This window comes from Bos indicus, chromosome 7 (genome assembly GCF_029378745.1).
Source record: "Bos indicus isolate NIAB-ARS_2022 breed Sahiwal x Tharparkar chromosome 7, NIAB-ARS_B.indTharparkar_mat_pri_1.0, whole genome shotgun sequence".
Classification (NCBI taxonomy): Eukaryota; Metazoa; Chordata; class Mammalia; order Artiodactyla; family Bovidae; genus Bos; species Bos indicus.
Window position 1 is genome coordinate 31,475,706 of NC_091766.1, and position 19,169 is coordinate 31,494,874.

General features: G+C 38.8%; 1 protein-coding gene across 2 annotated transcripts in view; it reads right to left on the minus strand.

Moving 5' to 3' along the window:
* Nucleotides 1–17,462, minus strand: part of LOC109561862 (zinc finger protein 474) — a 70,671-nt gene extending 53,209 nt beyond the window's left edge. The window contains exons 1-2 of one of the 2 annotated variants that reach the window (XM_019964654.2): nt 17,402–17,462; nt 9,511–9,715 (exon numbers count right to left, since the gene is read on the minus strand). The gene's annotated coding sequence lies outside the window, so the exon portion shown is untranslated. Of the gene's footprint in view, nt 1–9,510; nt 9,716–15,059; nt 15,437–17,401 lie in introns of those variants that run through there. The other variant, XM_070793264.1, reaches the window with a different exon arrangement.
* Between the last annotated feature and the right edge of the window lie 1,707 nt (nt 17,463–19,169).

Sequence of the window (19,169 nt, forward strand, 5' to 3'; positions counted from 1 at the left end):
CATGTAATTGGTAATGATATGCTGGATTGTAACTAGGTCAGATGATACTAATAAGAACAACAGTTGGCTAAACATTGAATTCTGAGTCTTTCTCCAACCATGGATTTCTTCTATTTCCAATCCTCACTACTTTCACTTTGTACATTTCACAGTAATTTTACTGAAATAACCTTTGACCACATCTTTTGACCTGGGAGAGGTCCTACTTAGTGGTGAAGGCAGGGGAAATGATCATGAGGAAACCTTCCTTTGCCCCAGCTCTACAACTAACTTCTTGATCTTCTTGTGGGCTTGTACGGGAGATGTGGGGTTGGGAGAGGAGAACAAGAAAAAAGGTAAAAGGAACTAGTAGACACTCTAAATATTCATCTGCAATGTGTGAGACCTGGGTTCAGTCCCTGGGTCGGGAAGATCCCCTGGAGGAGGGCATGGCAACTTACTCCAATATTCTTGCCTGGATAGAGGAGCCTTGAGGGCTATAGTCCACAAGGTCGCAAAGAGTTGGACACGACTGAACAATTAGGCACGGATACTCTAAAAATAGATTTAGCATTTTTTATCCCCATGTAAGTGCCTTTGAATGATTCCACAGGAAAGTAAACATCTCACTTTACACCAGTCACCTTATATTTTCTTTCTGCTTACTTTCTCCTCTCCTGTCCTCAGCTTTTGTGTGTGTTAGTGTCTCTCCTTTCCCTATTCTTTCACTCCTGTCTCCATTCTTCTAGTGATGCTGGATAACCTCATGATACTATATTAATTCACATACAAACATTCTTCACATCTGTCTCTAATGTAGCCAGTTTATCCCATTTGGATGTTTTGCGCACTCTCTTAAGTTTACTGCCTTGCAGGTAAAGGGATGGGCCTTGTTGTCCACATGCTCTTTTAGGCACAGCAGGAGAAAAATTACTCCTACTGTCTAATCCTTCTCTTTCAGAGCAGACATAGTCCTCTACTAAAGTTCTAAAACAAATCCTCAACCTCCCCCGACTAAACGTACTACGGTTGTGGCACTGTTCTCAAAATAAAGGCCAAACGCTGGAACTTCTATAACTGGTGCCTCCCTAAGCCTCTGCTCTGGGCTCCCTTAACTCTCTCCCGTCTGTGCTGTGCTGCATCCTTGTTTACCTCTCGGTTCCTCAAATAAACCACTCATTCTTGCTCCAGGTTAGGGGAGAGACGGAAAAGGAGCTTTGCACATGCTCTTGCTACTGCCTAGAATCTTCCCCCAGCACTTTGGGTAGCTTTCTTATTTTATTTTCCAGATCTCTGTTGAAATGTCAACTCCAACAGACAGACCCTTCCTGATTACTCTTTCTCAGGTAATTTCTTTGTCTCTTCCTAAAACACACACACACACACACACAGAGAAACACACAAGGGCACATAGACACTCATGCACCTACACAGACGCATGTGCACACACGCACATACACATGAACATACCCGTGTATGCGCACCATACAGACACGTGAACACACTCATGTACGTGTGTACCACGCCACCACCACTCTCACAGTTATGTGCACACTTATGACAGAGCTATTTATTTTCTTCCCAGCTCTTACAGCATATATTATCATTGTTTGTCTGTTTACATGTGCAGTATTGGTTTCCTTTACTTGAACGTAACCTCTGTGAACATTAGGGTCTTATTTGCTCTCCGCATAGTCACATCCCAAGCAACTAGTCCAGTGCCAAGCACATTGCGGGCACTAACAAAAAACTGCTGCATGTTGAATGAGCCGAGTAAGATTAGCTTGATTTTAAACAGATTTTGAAAACAAAAATCAAGCCCATTAATTAAACAGAAGAATAAAAACAGAAAAGGACTTTTGTAGAAAAAGGATTAAAAACTACTTTTGTGGTGTTTTCTCAAGTATTAGGGATATCTGAGCATCTAACCCTTGTTTAATCTTCCCAATAATACTAACTCAAGGGATTAGTATTTTGCAGAAATCTTTTTGAATCTAACTCCTAGAGTAACGAAAATTTTAAAAAAAGTAAACAAATGAGGCCTAATGAAACTTAAAAGCTTTTGTACAGCAAAAGAAACCATAAACAAAATGAAAAGACAACAAACATAACGGGAGAAAATATTTGCAAAGAAAGCGAATGACAAGGGATTAATCTCCAAAATATACAAATAGCTTATGCAGCTCAATGTTAATAAAACAAACAAACTAATCAAAAAAGGGCCAATCTAAATAGAAATTTCTCTAAAGAAGACATACAGGTGGCCAGAAAAGCACATGAAAAGATGCTCAGCATTACTAATTATAGGAGAAATGCAAGTTAAAACTGCAATGAGCTATCACCTCACACTGATCAGAATGGCTATCATCAAAAAGTCTACAAACAATAAATGCTGGAGAGGGTGTGGAGGGAACCCACATACTTTGCTGATGGGAATGTAAACTGGTACAACAACTATGGAGAACAGCATGGAGGTTTTTTAAAATCTAAAACCAGAACCACCATATGATTCGTCAATCCCACTCCTGGGTATACATCTGCAGAAAGCAACGCTTCGAAAAAATACATGCACCCCAGTGTTCATAGCAGCACTATTAACAATAGCCAAGACATGCAAACACTCTATTAATAAATGTCTATCAACAGATGAATGGATAACGAAGATGTGATACATAAATGGATAAAGAAGATATGATACATATATACAAAGGCATATTATTCAGTCATAAAAAAGAATGAAACAATGCCATTTGCAGGAACATGAATGAACCTAGAGAGTGTAATACTAAGTGACAGACAAAAAGGGACAAATACCATATGATATCATTCATATGTGGAATCTAATTTTTAAAAATGATACAAATGAACTTATTTATAAAATAGTGTCACAGATTTTGAAAACAAACTTATGGTTACCATAGGGGAAATGTGAGGATGGGGGGAGGAATAAATCAGGAGCTTTGGGTTAATATACTATATATAAAATATATAACCAACAAGGATCACCTGTATAGCACAGGGAACTCTACTCAATATTCTGTGATACCCTATAAGGGTAAAGGAACAATAAAAGAAGGAATACATGTATAATTGAGTTGTACACCTGAAACTAGCACAATGTTGTAAATCACCTATATTTCAATAGCTTTTTAAAGGAATTATCATTCTGGACTTCCAAGTGTAACTATAGTCAGTCACTTGTATCTTCAGGTTTTGCATCTGCAGAATCAACCAACATCAGATCAAAAATATTTTTTAAAAGTCCAGAAAGTTCTAGAAAAACATAACTCGAATTTGCCATACACTGGCAACTATTTACACAGCATTTACGTTGTATTAGGTATTACAAGCAATCCAGAGAGGATTTAAAAGTATACTGGAGGATGAGTGTAGGTCATATGTAAATACTATACCATTTTGTGGCAAGAATACACAGAAGAACTGTACAAAAAAGATCTTCATGACCCAGATAATCACGATGGTGTGATCACTGACCTAGAGCCAGACATCCTGGAATGTGAAGTGGGTCTTAGAAAGCATCACTACAAACAAAGCTAGTGGAGGTGATGGAATTCCAGTTGAGCTGTTCCAGGTCCTGAAAGATGATGCTGTGAAAGTGCTGCACTCAATATGCCAGCAAACTGGAAAACTCAGCAGTGGCACAGGACTGGAGAAGGTCAGTTTTCATTCCAATCCCAAAGAAAGGCAATGCCAAAGAATGCTCAAACTACCGCACAATTGCACTCATCTCACACGCTAGTAAAGTAATGCTTAAAATTTTCCAAGCCAGGCTTAAGCAATATGTGAACCGTGAACTTCCTGATGTTCAAGCTGGTTTTAGAAAAGGCAGAGGAACCAGAGATCAAATTGCCAACATCCACTGGATCATGGAAAAAGCAAGAGAGTTCCAGAAAAACATCTATTTCTGCTTTACTGACTATGCCAAAGCCTTTGACAGTGTGGACCACAATAAACTGTGGAAAATTCTTCAAGACATGGGAATACCAGACTACCTGATCTGCCTCTTGAGAAATTTTTATGCAGGTCAGGAAGCAACATTTAGAACTGGACATGAAACAACAGACTGGTTCCAAATAGGAAAGGGAGTACGTCAAGGCTGTACATTGTCATCCTGCTTATTTAACTTATATGCAGAGTACATCATGAGAAACGCTGGACTGGAAGAAACACAAGCTGGAATCAAGATTGCCGGGAGAAATATCAATAACCTCAGATATGCAGATGACACCACCCTTATGGCAGAAAGTGAAGAGGAACTAAAAAGCCTCTTGATGAAGGTGAAAGAGGAGAGTGAAAAAGTTGGCTTAAAGCTCAACATTCAGGAAACGAAGATCATGGCACCCAGTCCCACCACTTCATGGGAAATAGATGGGGAAACAGTGGAAACAGTGTCAGACTTTATTTTTTTGGGCTCCAAAATCACTGCAGATGGTGACTGCAGCCATGAAATTAAGACTCTTACTCCTTGGAAGGAAAGTTATGACCAACCTAGATAGCATATTCTAAAGCAGAGACATTACTTTGCCAACAAAGGTTCATCTAGTCAAGGCTATGGTTTTCCTGTGGTCATGTATGGATGTGAGAGTTGGACTGTGAAGAAAGCTGAGCACCGAAGAATTGATGCTTTTGAACTGTGGTGTTGGAGAAGACTCTTGAAAGTCCTTGGACTGCAAGGAGATCCAACCAGTCCATTCTAAAGGAGATCAGCCCTGGGATTTCTTTGGAAGGAATGATGCTAAAGCTGAAACTCCAGTACTTTGGCCACCTCATGTGAAGAGTTGACTCACTGGAAAAGACTCTGATGCTGGGAGGGATTGTGGGCAAGAGGAGAAGGGGACGACAGAGGATGAGATGCCTGGATGGCATCACTGACTCGATGGACATGAGTCTGAGTGAACTCCGGGAGTTGGTGATGGACAGGGAGGCCTGGTGTGCTGTGATTCATGGGGTTGCAAAGAGTCGGACATGACTGAGCAACTGATCTGATCTGATCTGATCTGATACCATTTTGTATAAGAGACTTGAGGATCCACAGATTTTGGTTTCAGTAGGCAGTCCTGGACCCAACTGCCCAAGGATCTTGAGGCTGGATTACCTATATACCAAATCCAATAGAAATGAGAATCCAGCCAAGGACTGTGTACTGAACCAAGCCCTATACCCCATGGTAAAGACTGTTCAACAAAAAATGAGCTACCTGCATCTATGGCATGAAGCTCCTCCCAAGAACAGAGCTAGACAAGCACATCAGAGGTGGCTTTATGACTAGGTAGACACATGTATTAGGTGCTGTAGGACTAGGAAGAAAACTGAAGGAGAAACAAAGTTAGGTTTTCCTTAACTGATTTAATTTGTATATTGTTTCTTTTGACCACATGCATTCTGAATGCAGATGACTTTCAAAGCTTAATTCTCCTTGGAAGTCATATTTTCTTTGAACATAGCCCTATAGTACCGGGCACTCAGAGGAAGAATAGTTTCAAGGCCATGGTTCTTTATATGTCAATATACAATTTTGCAAAGTATTTCATTAGAATTCCTTGAAGATTAGAACAAGGGTCGACAGTCTAGGGTTCCCTGGTCAAACCTGGCCAGCTGTCCATCTTTTTTTTTTTTTTTTGTAAATAAGGTTTTACTGGCACAGAGCCATGCTTGTTCATTGGTGTATTTGTCTTGATTGTTTTTGTCTTACCACTGCAGAGCAGACAGACTACGAGGCCTAAATTATTTATTATATGGCCATTTATAGGAAAAGTTTCCTAACCTCTGAATTAGAGCACACAAACGAGAACACTCCATTTTAACAGTGAAACATCCAATTATTCATCAATGTGAATGTACAAAATAGCACTCGGTGCAACCACAATCCTAACAAGTTTTGTTTGCGAGAACTCCATAGGCCTCCTTTTAGAATTCTCTGAAATAAATGTTTGGCTGCACTGACTCTGGACATTCTATTTGCGTTGTTGTCACTTTTAACCTGCTAACAATGTGCCTCCTTTACATTTCCCTTCCTGTTGCCCCCAACACCGTGTGTGCATTCTGCTGTACTTGTATGCTGTAATTTAGAAAAAGTTTGTCTACGGCTTTAAGACTCCACAGGAATCTCCTCTGCTGCCTCAGGAAGGGTGCTCTGGAATTGCTCACATTCTTCACCACTTACGACTTATCTCTTGAACTGCAAAATGCCTAAAAATGTTTTATTCACCAGGGAGTTTGGGGAAATTTTTTAAAATAATAATATTAGAATAAAATAATATTCATTTAAATTATATAAATCCAGAGAAGAAATGGTCATATTAAAGTCCAGTTTCTGAACAAATTTCTCTTAGAAATAATATATAAGATTCAACTTCCAAAACAGGTTGGAAAATTCAAATGGATAGAAGGGATAGTTTACATTCTCGGGCTTAAAAGAAATGGATGTTTTATGACAGGGATAGCAAACTTGAAAAGCCTGAGGAAGTATTTTTCTTTAGTAAACTTCTGAGTGCTGATAATTTTCTGTAAATTCATAGGAATGCGTAAAAACATTCTATCCAATGTTTATTTTATCAGGCATAGGTTTTTTTCTCTATAATTGTGAGGTATACGCTGTTAAATAGGCAAGAGAGTAGAGATTATAAGTATTGTTTCCTTGTAGAAATTATGAACAAATATTTTTCTCCCCTCTTTCCTTGTTTAGACCAGTGTCTGAAAAACAGTAGACAATAAATTATTGAATGAATGAATGAATGAAAATTAAGTTCAAGCCACATTTTGTACAAATGGGTTTGAAAAATGCATCCCTTTTACTGGGATTATCATTCTTGATTAAATTTATAACCATATATTTTTGGTTTTTGCTTACCACAGAATAGCTTAAGATCAGATTACTGTCTAGGAGGAGATTTGGAAAACATAAGAGACAGAATGCCCAATCTGATTTAAACTCTTATGCATGGTTCCACTGGCAAACAGTCATGGAAGCACTCAACGTGTATATCTGTTTTGAAGTTGGACGCGACTGAGCGATGAACACTTTTCATACACACAAGCCAAGATAACTGGCTTATTAAAAATTAATGATGCCAATAAAGACATCAGTGCAACTATAATCCTATCAAGTTTTGTTTAGATTGATGTAATGGAATAGAGTCTAGAAATAAATGGTCGATTCACATATGTGGTCAATTCATATTGACAAAGATGCCAAGATAATTCAATAAAGAGAGGAAAATCTTTTAAACAAATAATGGTGGAACAACTGGATTCATGTGGCAGAAAAATTAGTATCAACCATCTACTGTCACCAAATGCAGAAACTAACTCAAGGTGAATCACAGAACTACATATAAAAACTAAAACTATAAAGCTTCTAGAAGAAAGTATAGGAAAATACTTTATGATCTCAATATTTGCAAAGATTTCTTAGACAAAGAAACCAAATGGCACTAAACATAAAAGAATTTAAAATTGTACTTCATGTAAATTAGAAACATCTATCCTTTAAAAAATATCATTAAGAAAACTAAAAGATAAGCCACAGACTGGGAAGAATTTTTTGCAATGCATGTATTTGACACATATCTGGCAAGCAACCCAACATGGGTTGCCCAAGACAGGCAAGAGCTTTGAATAGACTATTCACAACAACAAGAAAATGTATAAAATATCAATAAGCTCATGAAATAATAGTGAAAGAAAGTGAAGTCGCTCAGTCGTGTCCGACTCTTTGTGACCCCATGGACTGTAGCCTACCAGGCTCCTCCATCCGTGGGATTCTCCAGGCAAGCGTACTGGAGTGGGTTGCCATTTCCTTCTCTAGGAGATCTTCCCAACCCAGGGATGGAACCCTGGTCTCCCACATTGCAGGCAGACACTTTACTGTCTGAGCCAACAGGGAAGCTACAAATAATAGTAAATTAAACTAAAAAAATTAATTTGCATTTTCCTGTTATTAGAATGGCTAAAAAACTTTAAATTGTCAATACCAAGTGTTAGGATGTGAAAAAAACAGAAACTCTCATATATGCCTGATAGGAGTATGAAATATTACAACCATTCTGTAGAACCTTTGGGCAGTTTCTCATAAAGTCAAATCTATATCTAGCTGATAACATGGACATTCTATTCCTAAATAATTACAAATGACATAAACACAGGTTAACAGGTGAATGGATAAATCATCTATGATGCATTCATATAACAGAATATTACTCCACAATACAAATAAACAAATCACATACAATGACATAGATCTCTTTCAAAAATATTATGCCAAATAAAAGATCATATGCAAAAGAGAATGTATGAATTATTTCATTTATATAAAATTCTAAACAGGTAATGCTAATCTGTAGGTGACAGAAAGTAGATCAGTGATTACTTAGTGGCTGGGTGGGCAGAGAATGAACTACAAAGGTTAATGGACATGTTCTTATATTGTATCATTGGTGATAAAATGGATAAAATCACTCTTCAAAACTCATTAAACTGTGTACTTAAAATGAGTGTATTTTATTGTATGTGAATTATATATCAATGAAGATGATATAAAAAGAAGAAACATTTAAACGGGATAAGAAATATGAATAGATAGTTAACAAAAGAGAGATACAAGTCTCTAACAAGCTCGTGTAAAAAATGCTTAACTAATTTTTAGTCATGAAGGAAATATAAATTATAACCACAGTGCCATATCATTTCATATTCCTTATAAAGTTAAGCATACATCTACCCTATCATCCATCAATTTTAGTCCTAGGTTTGAACCCAAGATAAATGAAAACACATGTCCACCAAAAGACTTGTGCGAGAATGTTTAGAGCAGCTTTAGTTATAGGAGCCCCAACCTGGAAACAAACCAAATATCAATTAATAAGAAAATCGATAAACAGCTGTATAATAATTCTATAATGCTATAATACTCATCTATACAAGGAATTGAACTGCTTATATACATAGCAACAGGAACCGTCTCAGAAACATTCTTCTGAGCCAATGAAGTCAGATACAAGAATATACACTGAATGATTCTACTCATATAGAACTCATGAACAGCCAAATTATTCTCATAGTAATAGAAATGAGAAGTGTGGTTGCCTATGGAAGGGGGATTGACTGGAAGGCCTGTGAGGAAACTTTCTGGGCTATATAATTCTGATAAATGTTAAAAATGTATTTTATCGACTTTTCTTTGAAGAAAATTTTAAATATCGACCCCTTAAGTGGAATTTGATTCTTTTAGTAATTAAAACATTTAATTCATAGTTCACATTATTGCCAAAATCATCCAGTGAAGTAAAACCGTATTTGTTCATTTGTTTAATAGTACTTGAGGGTTATTTTTTTAACTCAAGAATGGATTACTTTTCTTTGGATTCCTTTTCTATAGCAAGCAAGTATCCCTACATAGTGGTGAGAAGGAAGTGGAAGAGATTAAGGTCATTATTGCTAGTTGAAAGATAAGACTTGAGACTGATTAGCTACCAGACAACAGAGAAAGAACACACCTTCTGGGAGCCTCACCTTGTAATACTCGTTCTTTATTTTTCTATTTCGGCTTTTGTCATGGCTTGCTGAATCCCTTGGTGGGGTAGCTGGTGGAAACAGGAGTAGAACAGCTGGGAGCTCCAGAATTCACATCCCCTCTTGCAGGAGTTCTTTTAGGAGGTGAGGCTGGCTGCCAGGAGCAGGAACCCCTGCCTTTGTCGCCTGGATGTATCCTGGCAACCTGTCAACAAAACGAACAGGACTGAGTTCTGTAGTAACAGATTGGAAACTCCAAAACAAGGGGAGAAGAAACTCAGAAACGGATGGCAAAATAGGTATGGACCTCAGCTTTCTTTGAAGTTGACTCTGGGAGTTTTACCAGTGGACTAAGCATCACAAAAAGGGATGCAGATTGATTTAAGCCATTCTTGGCAATGGAATGGAGAAACACTTCTTTTTTCCTAAAGAAGAAAAAAAAATACTGATTATTCTATTGATCTTTTCTAGAATGTTTAAAAATAGGAGACCTTGACCTCTTCTAAAAGGAAATGGATATTCTCCATGGTTCTCAAAGGATGTATTGGTGTGAAATATAACAAAAATGCAAGAGATAGAAGATAATTATTTTCTAATGTGTCTTAAGATATAGAAACCATTGCTAAAAACTAAGGTCAACATTTAAAAAATGTCTCTAAAATATTTTTTAAAACCCTACATTTAAAAATACTCTGAGATATTAGGCTAATCATGGTACAATTCTAAGAAATTATTTTCTAATTCTGTAAATATTAAAAACTCATAAGGTCAAACAGTTTACTAACTTAGGAAGAAGTCCATAATATGTTTCTAAATGAAAAAGAGAAACTACAAAGCAGAATAAATATGATCTCATTAAACTCTGTGTATGTGTGTATGCACACATGTCCACATACATGTGCTTAAAGAACATATACAAAAATGTTAACAGCAGTTATCACTGGATGATGACCTTAAGAAACATTTTATTAAATATTCCTTAGGGCTAGGAATTAGCGAGAAAATTCTAATCTTCTAGATTCCAAAATCCTATCCTTCACCCCCAGATAACTGAATTGGGATATACAGGTAATTCACAGGACTACTAATTCTGTTGAAATAACTTCAGACCACACAGTCTAAAGACCTCACTGGATAATGAAGTTCCATATTCTAACACTAGATAATGCTCTAGAGATGAGCAGATGTGTCCTCAACAGAGATTTAAAGATATTTCAATTATACTATCACATAAGATAGTTCTAATTTGGATGCTTTTCTCCCAAAACCGTTCAAAAGAGACCATACGTAGATGATAAAGCATACCTAAAATAACTAAACAGCTGCTATGACAGTGACTAAATATTGAGATGGGGAAAGAAAACTTAGTCTTACATTTGGCTTCTTACAAACTTGCAGGTCCCTAGTTAACATATTTTGTACTTTATACAAACTGCATGCCTTCTTGGCCCTATTGTGAGCTAAATGAGATATTTCTCATTTAGCCCAATAAGTAAACACCACCCCAAGTGCACACACAGTATTCAGTCCAGTGGCCAGCTATTTGAGCCAGATGGCAGAAGAACAAACAGGAAATGCTGGCGTGGGACAGGACAACCCCGGGAAAACACCAGGAGAGCAGATATTTCCATGCTAAAATAGGGCAAAGAGTTCTTTATCTGGACGGGAGGGACTGCTCTCAGGAGGCCCGAGAACAACAGCTCTTGGGGCAGTGGGCACATGAGTTAGCTGGGTCACTGACAGTGCAGTCACAGCCCTCCCTTCCCTTAGCGCGGCTGCTGAGTGGCCAGCTGCTTTTCTGCATTCGTTGGAGACGCTTTGGAAAGTGAGAGAAGAGGAACCTTTGTATTTTCCCCAGTTCTGGACCCACTTGAAATTCTTCGGTTTGTAGTTTCAGCTTAAATTGAACTTCCTGGTGTTCAAATTTATTTAATCTTGGCTAAATAGGCCTTCCTAGGTATCTCTCTTTCTCTTCTCCCTCTCTAACTTTTAAAGGAACAAAAACTCTGAAGCAGCTTATTTTTTAAAAAATCAAGCTCAAAAGCTATCTTGGACATCACACAGCTTTACAACACAATCTTTTGATGATTTAAGTGTAAATGAAGCAGAAACATATGGATTCCATTTCCCATAAATCATACACAATCCTCAAAAAATCAAGGGAGAATGTGCTCAGCACAATGTATTCTGTTTGGTTGAACCCAAAACATCTGAAGAATACTTGGAGGCTGATGGATCCAAAATATTTATCCATCTCTATTTATAACCTTGGGAGTGGGGGAAGCCCTTGATTCATGGCGACAGTTAAACTGCTCACATGTGCTAAGTGGGCAACCAGAAACCAGTGCAAGCTTAAAAATAATGGTGTTAGCCTTCTCCTGTTCCCGCTCCAGACATTCAAGTCGACCTCAGATCAATAATACTGAAGCCCTTACTTAAACGGAGCTAGTCAAGTCTGGTACTGCTTGAGCTTTCCTCGCCTAAAACAACTGCAAGTTATTTCAAGCTATTGGATGTACAGTCAAGTTTGTGTCGCTGTAGGATGATGCCAGCCTACACCAATAATCCAGAACTGACCCCTTGTGGCAACAGACCCCCCAAAAGGAATTCTGGATTACTTTCCCCTCATAAAACCACAGCTGTTGTGCCTCAGCAAGCTCCCCACCCCCCCTTTTTTTTTTTTCATTAAAAGGATAAATCACCGTGATTTTATAGACCAAGAGAAACGCTGTTCCTTGCTGGTATCTCTGACTGTCCTGATGTCTCTTGATTGATGCAAAGCCCAAATCTTAACTCTGAAAGTTACTAATAGTCCTTTTGAGTTTATTTAAATTGGGCAGGGGCCACATGCTGTGTGGAAGAAAAATTTTTTTTTATAACAGCAGCAGAAAGAACTCAAACAGGATGTTTGTGAAGTTTCACAAAATAGGTAAACTGGGCATCATGTCCTCTTCTTGCCAGTTACTGTCTTCTTCTGCCCCTTGCCTTACTGCCTAACTCAGAAACGGCCAGCACCAAACCACCCATCAGTTGTCTCAAAACCTTCAAGAATGCTGCAGCAGGAAGCATTAGCAGCCTTTTTTTTTTTTTAAACAGATGAGGAAACTGGGCTTCCAGGGCTTTCCTGGGCTTTCCCCTAATTGCAAGGCTAACCCAAAGCAAATCTGGGATCGAAACATGTGTCTTTCTCTTACTCAGCAACTCTCCTTCCTCTGCCTCCTGCACAGCCTCTCTGCTAGACTGCCAGACAGAACAGTCCGACCTCAAAAGAGACAGTCGTTTTTCAAGATGTGGCTTTTGTCACAAGAAAAGTCTTTATGTAAAGTAAATTTGAAAATGTCTAAATTTAAACCATTGCAAAATTTGTCCTGTAGGAGATTAGAAAGAAAGGGGGAAGATAGACTTTAAATACAGACTTCAAAAACTTTTAAAAAAATAAAAAAATGTGTTGTATGTGATGGGATCCTAACCCAACAGATCTTATAACCCTACCCTCCCTCAGGACTCTTTGCCCAGGGCAGTATTTCTCAACACTTTTAAAATTTATTATTATTATTGCTCCCCCTCCAAGTATTTTTGGCTTTCCTGGTGGCTCAGATGGTAAAGAATCTGCCACAATGTGGGAGACCTGGGTTCGATCACTGGGTTGGAAAGATTCCCCAGAGAAGGGAATGGCTACCCACTCCAGTATTCTTGCCTGGAGAGTTCCATGGACAGAGGAGCCTGGCGGGCTACAGTCCATGGGGTTGTAAAGAGTCGGACACAACTGAGCGACTAACACTTTCACTTTCCAAGTATTTTTATATTTTTTTTTCCTAATTCTCCTGGATTTCATCACCATCAAATTTTAATACCATAGATATGCCTTATATCTGATTATGTATTGCAGCCCTTTGGTGGCCTACAAACCAACATATTATCTAAGATTACATCACCCTCCAAGCCAATTTTTACTGCCCCTTGGGGGAATACATGCCTGGGAGACATTCATCCAAAGAGCTGACAATGTTGGCCTCAGATAATCTATCGTCAAGCTGATGCACAGAAAAACTGACCAGGAGACCACAGAAACCATGGAAACCCTTCCTAAATTACCAGAACTAAAAAGCACAGTAAATTGTCCCTAACTGTGTTCAAGAGAAAAATGGACTTTTTGAAAAGGGGCAATAAACACACTATATTTTCTATGCATCTGAGTGGCTTTATCATAGAAATAGAACTCTTAGAGCTCAAGTGGGCTTTAAAATAGCATCCAGCGCAGCCAACTGTCTGCAGGCAAGAAGATATTATTGGTCTATTTTAAACTGATGAGGCATCTAAGCTGAGGACATTAAGTTATTTGTTTATGGGCCACAGATTGAAACTCAGACTCCAATAAAAAAATTAGTCAAAGGACTCCCCTGCTTTATCTCTGACACAGTGAAAACACTGGCAGGCCAAAGAGAAGGGTTTCTTTCTTTTGATCCCCTTTCCTAAGGACAGAGGATATTTCTTCAGTACTGATATCTAGTACTCTACCAATAATAAAATATTTTGTATATACTGTGCTGTAAAACCTCCTTGTTTCAAGGGCCTGAGATTCTAGCTGTGAGTCTGGAGGAGTCATCACAGCTCTGGCCCTCCAGGCGTCCTGGCTCAGCTCCCCACCCTGCTACTCCACCTTCTTCCCAACAGCCACCAAGCCAGGTCTGAAACACAGTACTTGTGAATTGCAGGCACTCAGTCAACATTAGCCCACTAAACTGGGCACACACCTTTTTTGTTATGAGAGATAACAGTGACCAGTTTGGCTGAAGATGACAAGAAGTTACAAGATGTTAAGTCCAGATTAATAGTCAAAGTTTTCTATGTAATATAGTGTAAACATTTTGAAATAAGTTTGCCTTTCCAGAGAACTGGCAGAAGTCCAAATCCTTAGGGCATGTGAATGATAAATGTTTAATAAATATTTAATCATTAGTGTATTACCCACAGATTTCTAAAGCTGGTTTAAATTAGAGTGTTCCCAGCTGATAACAGTCTAATACTTTACCTTTTCATGTGTATTTTATGAAGGGCATTTTAGCCTCTTAATTGAAAACAGTAAATTATAAGGGGATTCCCTCTAATTCTTTCCACAGGTCTCCAGGGGATGCATGTTTCTTCTCTGAAATTTTGCTCCCCTGGTTGGTGTCTCCTTTCTACAACATCTAATTTCTTTTGTTCTTCTGGCTTCTTACCCTCCACTGTCAAAGTCTCAGGTATCCTCTGTCTTAAAAACATTGAGAGAATAGCAATGAAATGTATACATTACCACATGTAAAACAGATGACCAGTGCGAGTTTGATGCATGAAGCAGGGCACCCAAAGCTGGTGCTCTGGGACAACCTAGAGGGGTAAGATGGGGAGAGAGGTGGGAGAGGGGTTCAGGATCGGCGGGGGGACAAATGTATACCTGTGGCTGATTCATGTTGATGTATGGCAAGAAACCATCACAATATTGTAAAGTAATTATCCTCCTATTAAAATAAATTAATTAAAAGAAACCAATCTATGTTGTGGGCACCTACCTTCTTCTTGATAAAGATGAGTCTAAGCCACTGCCCCCATTCTCCTCATATCTCCTTTCATTTTAAACACTTTCTCTAGCCTATCGTCTGGTTCCTACCCTCTTTTCTCACTGGAGCATCATCTTAGAACATCATGAGTGCCATCTTGATCAACTCGTCTAGAAGGGTTCCTTGGTTCCCATCGCCCACAATGACTTTGATGCACTTAACACTGTTACCCTCCCACCATAGAAATGTTCTCCTCTCTCAATCATCCCATTGAGAGTACAAATTCCTCAGACTGACTTCAAGACCTGATGACTATAATCAATCCAAGCAGAGTCCAAAACCTAAGTCACAGCCTATAGATTTTGATGTGGATGCTGTTGGTCACCAGTCTGATTGAGTGGGGAGAGAGATGGCAGCTGGTTGGCAGGAAGCACTGTATTCTGAATCCTAGAAAGAAAGAATGAAAGAAAGAGGAGAGATGACTCTTGGAATTTTCTGTCTGTCCTTATTCCCTGCTTTCCTGCTGAGCTTCACCAAGATAGAAACTTGGTTACAGTAAAAACATGTGGAAGCTTTACCTAAGAGTTGGTCAATATCAGCAAGACCAAGTTTGTTTGCCTTGTCAAGGCTCTCCCTGAATTCTGAAAGCCTTAAGTGAACTCTTGAGGCAACCAAGTCCCCACTGCCCTAGAGAGCTGCCTAATGAAGCTGGATTGAAGACACAAAGAAGGGAACGTCAGAAAAAGACAGTATTGTTCAGACACCCACCCTAGTCTGACTCTGTACAAACCAAAATGAAACTTGATAGGAAGATAATCCTCTGAATCAGTAGTGTTCAACTTGTGGTGATTACTAAATGTCCACCCCCAGAGACACTACATTTGGCAATGTCTAGTTGCTTATTGGTTGTCACATATGGATTTGGGGCACTGCTACCAGCATCTAGTGGGTACAGGCTAGGGATGCTGCTAAAAATCCTACAACATACAACAGCCCTCCACAGCGAAGAATGATCTGGTTCAAAAAGTTTCTAGTGCCAAGGTTGAGGCTTGTGCTCTAGATTCTCCACGTGTTCAAATAAGGGTGCTTTTATCCAGAAGAGCCTGTGTTAACGGATCTTTCCAGATTCATGGTGCATAACTAAGGGATTACATTACAAATGAAGCAGCAGGCATGGAGATTTTAAGCAGCTGAGTCATATTTCTATGGCCAAGTGAGGACACCTTTAAAATGTGAATGTAAGTCTGCCCTGACGGGCTTTGAAGCTTAGGCTCTTTTCCACATGCTCTGGCCCAAGTTAGGTGGCAGACATTCAGTCTTACATGACTAAGGGTGAAATCACTTCTGCCATTCAAAAACCAGCTAAAGAAAGTGCAGGGCCAGAGACGTGAGCTGAGTCTTCACTGGTGAAAGCTGTAATGGAATTAGAGTGGGCGAGAATAAAGCTAGGAGATGTCTGAAGCGTGGGCAAGCAAAGACCCTGAGGGATGAGTATAGAGCCCAGTTACAGGAAACCTATAAGACACCATCAACTGGGCTGGTCAAAGGCAGACACACCATAGTTTGCTCCTAGATAAAGAAAGGACAGACAGAGGCTCTTGTGAAGTCATAATTGCAGTTAGGTGACCATGGTCTTAGGCCATTATGCCCATGAACATGCTGTTTTGTACTGCCCTTTGGGCTACTAGATATTTTGCCCTCTAGTCCCCCACAGCGTCCACCCAATAAGAAGCAATTTCTCCCTTCCCCTCTTACTTCCTGAGTGCTCCTTCTCAGAGCAGCTGCTCAGTATATAACCACTGAATTTTGAACTTCATGGTTAGCAAGATATGGCTTTTGATTCATATTGCTATTATTAACTACATATGTTATCTCTCTCCACTGTCAGAATCAGATGAAGATGTTTATTTTCTATAATTGTGGAGTCCCTGATTTAACAAATATTAGCTATGTCTCTAGTCTAAACTCTTTTTATTGTTCTGTCGCTAAGGTGTGTCACTAACCCTAACCCAACTCTTTGTGACCCCATGGACTGCAGCATGCCAGGCCTCCCTGTCCCTCACTATCTCCCAGAGCCAAGTTCATGTCCATTGAATCTGTGATGCTATCTAACTATCTAAACTCTAGCCCACTTCAGTTTAGAAAAGAGGCTTCTAAGGTCTGGAGGGAGAAAATGATCCACCTAATTTAATGAAGAGTCAAACACACACATTCATATGTATTCTTCCTCACTCTGTCTTTGGACACTATTATTCATTTTCTTAAAGGGGTATATAGATATGCATATATATAAAATTTTTAAATTTAAGAAAGGGTATACACACACAAAATATTTTTTCCCCACCCTGACTCACCAGGTTCCCACTTCAGGACCTACCGCAGCAGCAGCCTCTGTTACAGTTTCTTGTGGATTCTTTCAGAGCGTCTGTGCATTTACAGAAGTACACTTATGCATGCATGTCACCTTCTGACCTGCAGGCTGGTGTCCTTCCCATTCCTCTCTATGGCCACTGCAGCTTCTATTGCTCAAGACCAGCTGTGACAAAACAGATGACACATTTGTCCTGTTGAAGGAAAACTTGGTGACTCAGACACAAATTGTTCCATACACCTTTCATCCTCATTACCAGGTAACTCTGCCAAGGTCAAGTGGTGACATTCTGATTTACTACTAAGCAGACTGACTACGACTCACATTTGACGAGAATCTGAAATTCAAATACCAAAAAGAAAAAAAATATATATTTCCTTAAGGCTTCCAGTTTCGTAATCAAACTTGCTTTTTTGGCTTTGTTGAAAATATTATTTTCCTCTTGGTTCAATGAACACAGTGTGTCTGAAGGAACAAAAACAAGACTTCCCCTGAACCTCCAATTAATCACCAAATCTTTAAATTTAAGATTCAATTTCACTCCATTCCTAAAATCTCTATTTAGTGGCTCAGAGGGACGAAGGAGCCTCACTGTTTTCACTGGCAAAATGAGGCTGAGCCAAATCCAGGCTCCAGGTATGAAATACAAATTTGGCTGACTGTAGATATGCCATTTACTAGAACCTGTATTCGAATAAATCAAGGATACATTTCTCTTGGCTCTTATAGAGAGCCTTTCAAATGGTGACTCCAGCCCTCCTAAGGATTTTGTCCAGATCGCCTGAAAGTGAACAATTTTCACAAGTTTGTTTTGGCATCCACAGCATAAATTTTTATTGAAAGTCACAGTTGTTTTAGTGGGCACCACAGTCTCCCAAGAGACCTCTATTGGGGCCTCCCAGCCAATTTGATGAGAACTATGTGCACCTAAAACATGCCAAGTGTTGTAAGAACTGACCTGCCCTCCAACTCCTTGCTCGTCGGTGCACAACCACTGACTCATTTGTACTTTGCATTTAAGGACATGCTCTCGAGTGTGTCTGCAGCATTTCTGAAATCAAGCAGCCATCTCCATATTGAAGATTCTTTTTTTTTTTTTCTTCAAGGTTTCTGTTTCTCTGGAGTTACATCCAATTTATTCTATCATATCAAACAGGTAAGGCAATAGGAGAATGGGTTCACTAGGAATATACATTTTCCATGGAATGAAACAAAATAAAGATGTGCTTGGGAAGGAAAGGAATGTAGCCCAACCCGATTCTCAGAATGTCCTTTAAATAACCAGTGGGGGAAGATCACAGATTTAGGAGGCTTCAAAAGAGTATGTAGAGGTATTTTGAGACAAAAAAGGACATCTTTCATTTCTATACTACCATACATAAATCATCACATAATCACTAGGAAGGCAAACCAAAATGGGCTGAAATTTGAGTTTACAAGGTCCTTGTCCCATGATTGAGAGGTCTTTCACATTTTTCCTTTATTACTTTTTCTATGGGCCATTTTATCCTTGTGTTTTATTACTTGGAATGATGGGAAAACTTAGAATTTTACTTTATGAAATAATTAAGAAGAGTTAAATTATTAATGGGTCAACACTGAAACAGCACAATTCTCATTTTAAAAAATTAAACTAAAACCCTCTAAGCCATCTTTTTCATATTTATAAACAGCTTTCTTAACAAATTTTCATTAAGGCCAGAAAACTAATATAACAAAGAAAAAAGTACATGAAATAAATTTTATTAGCT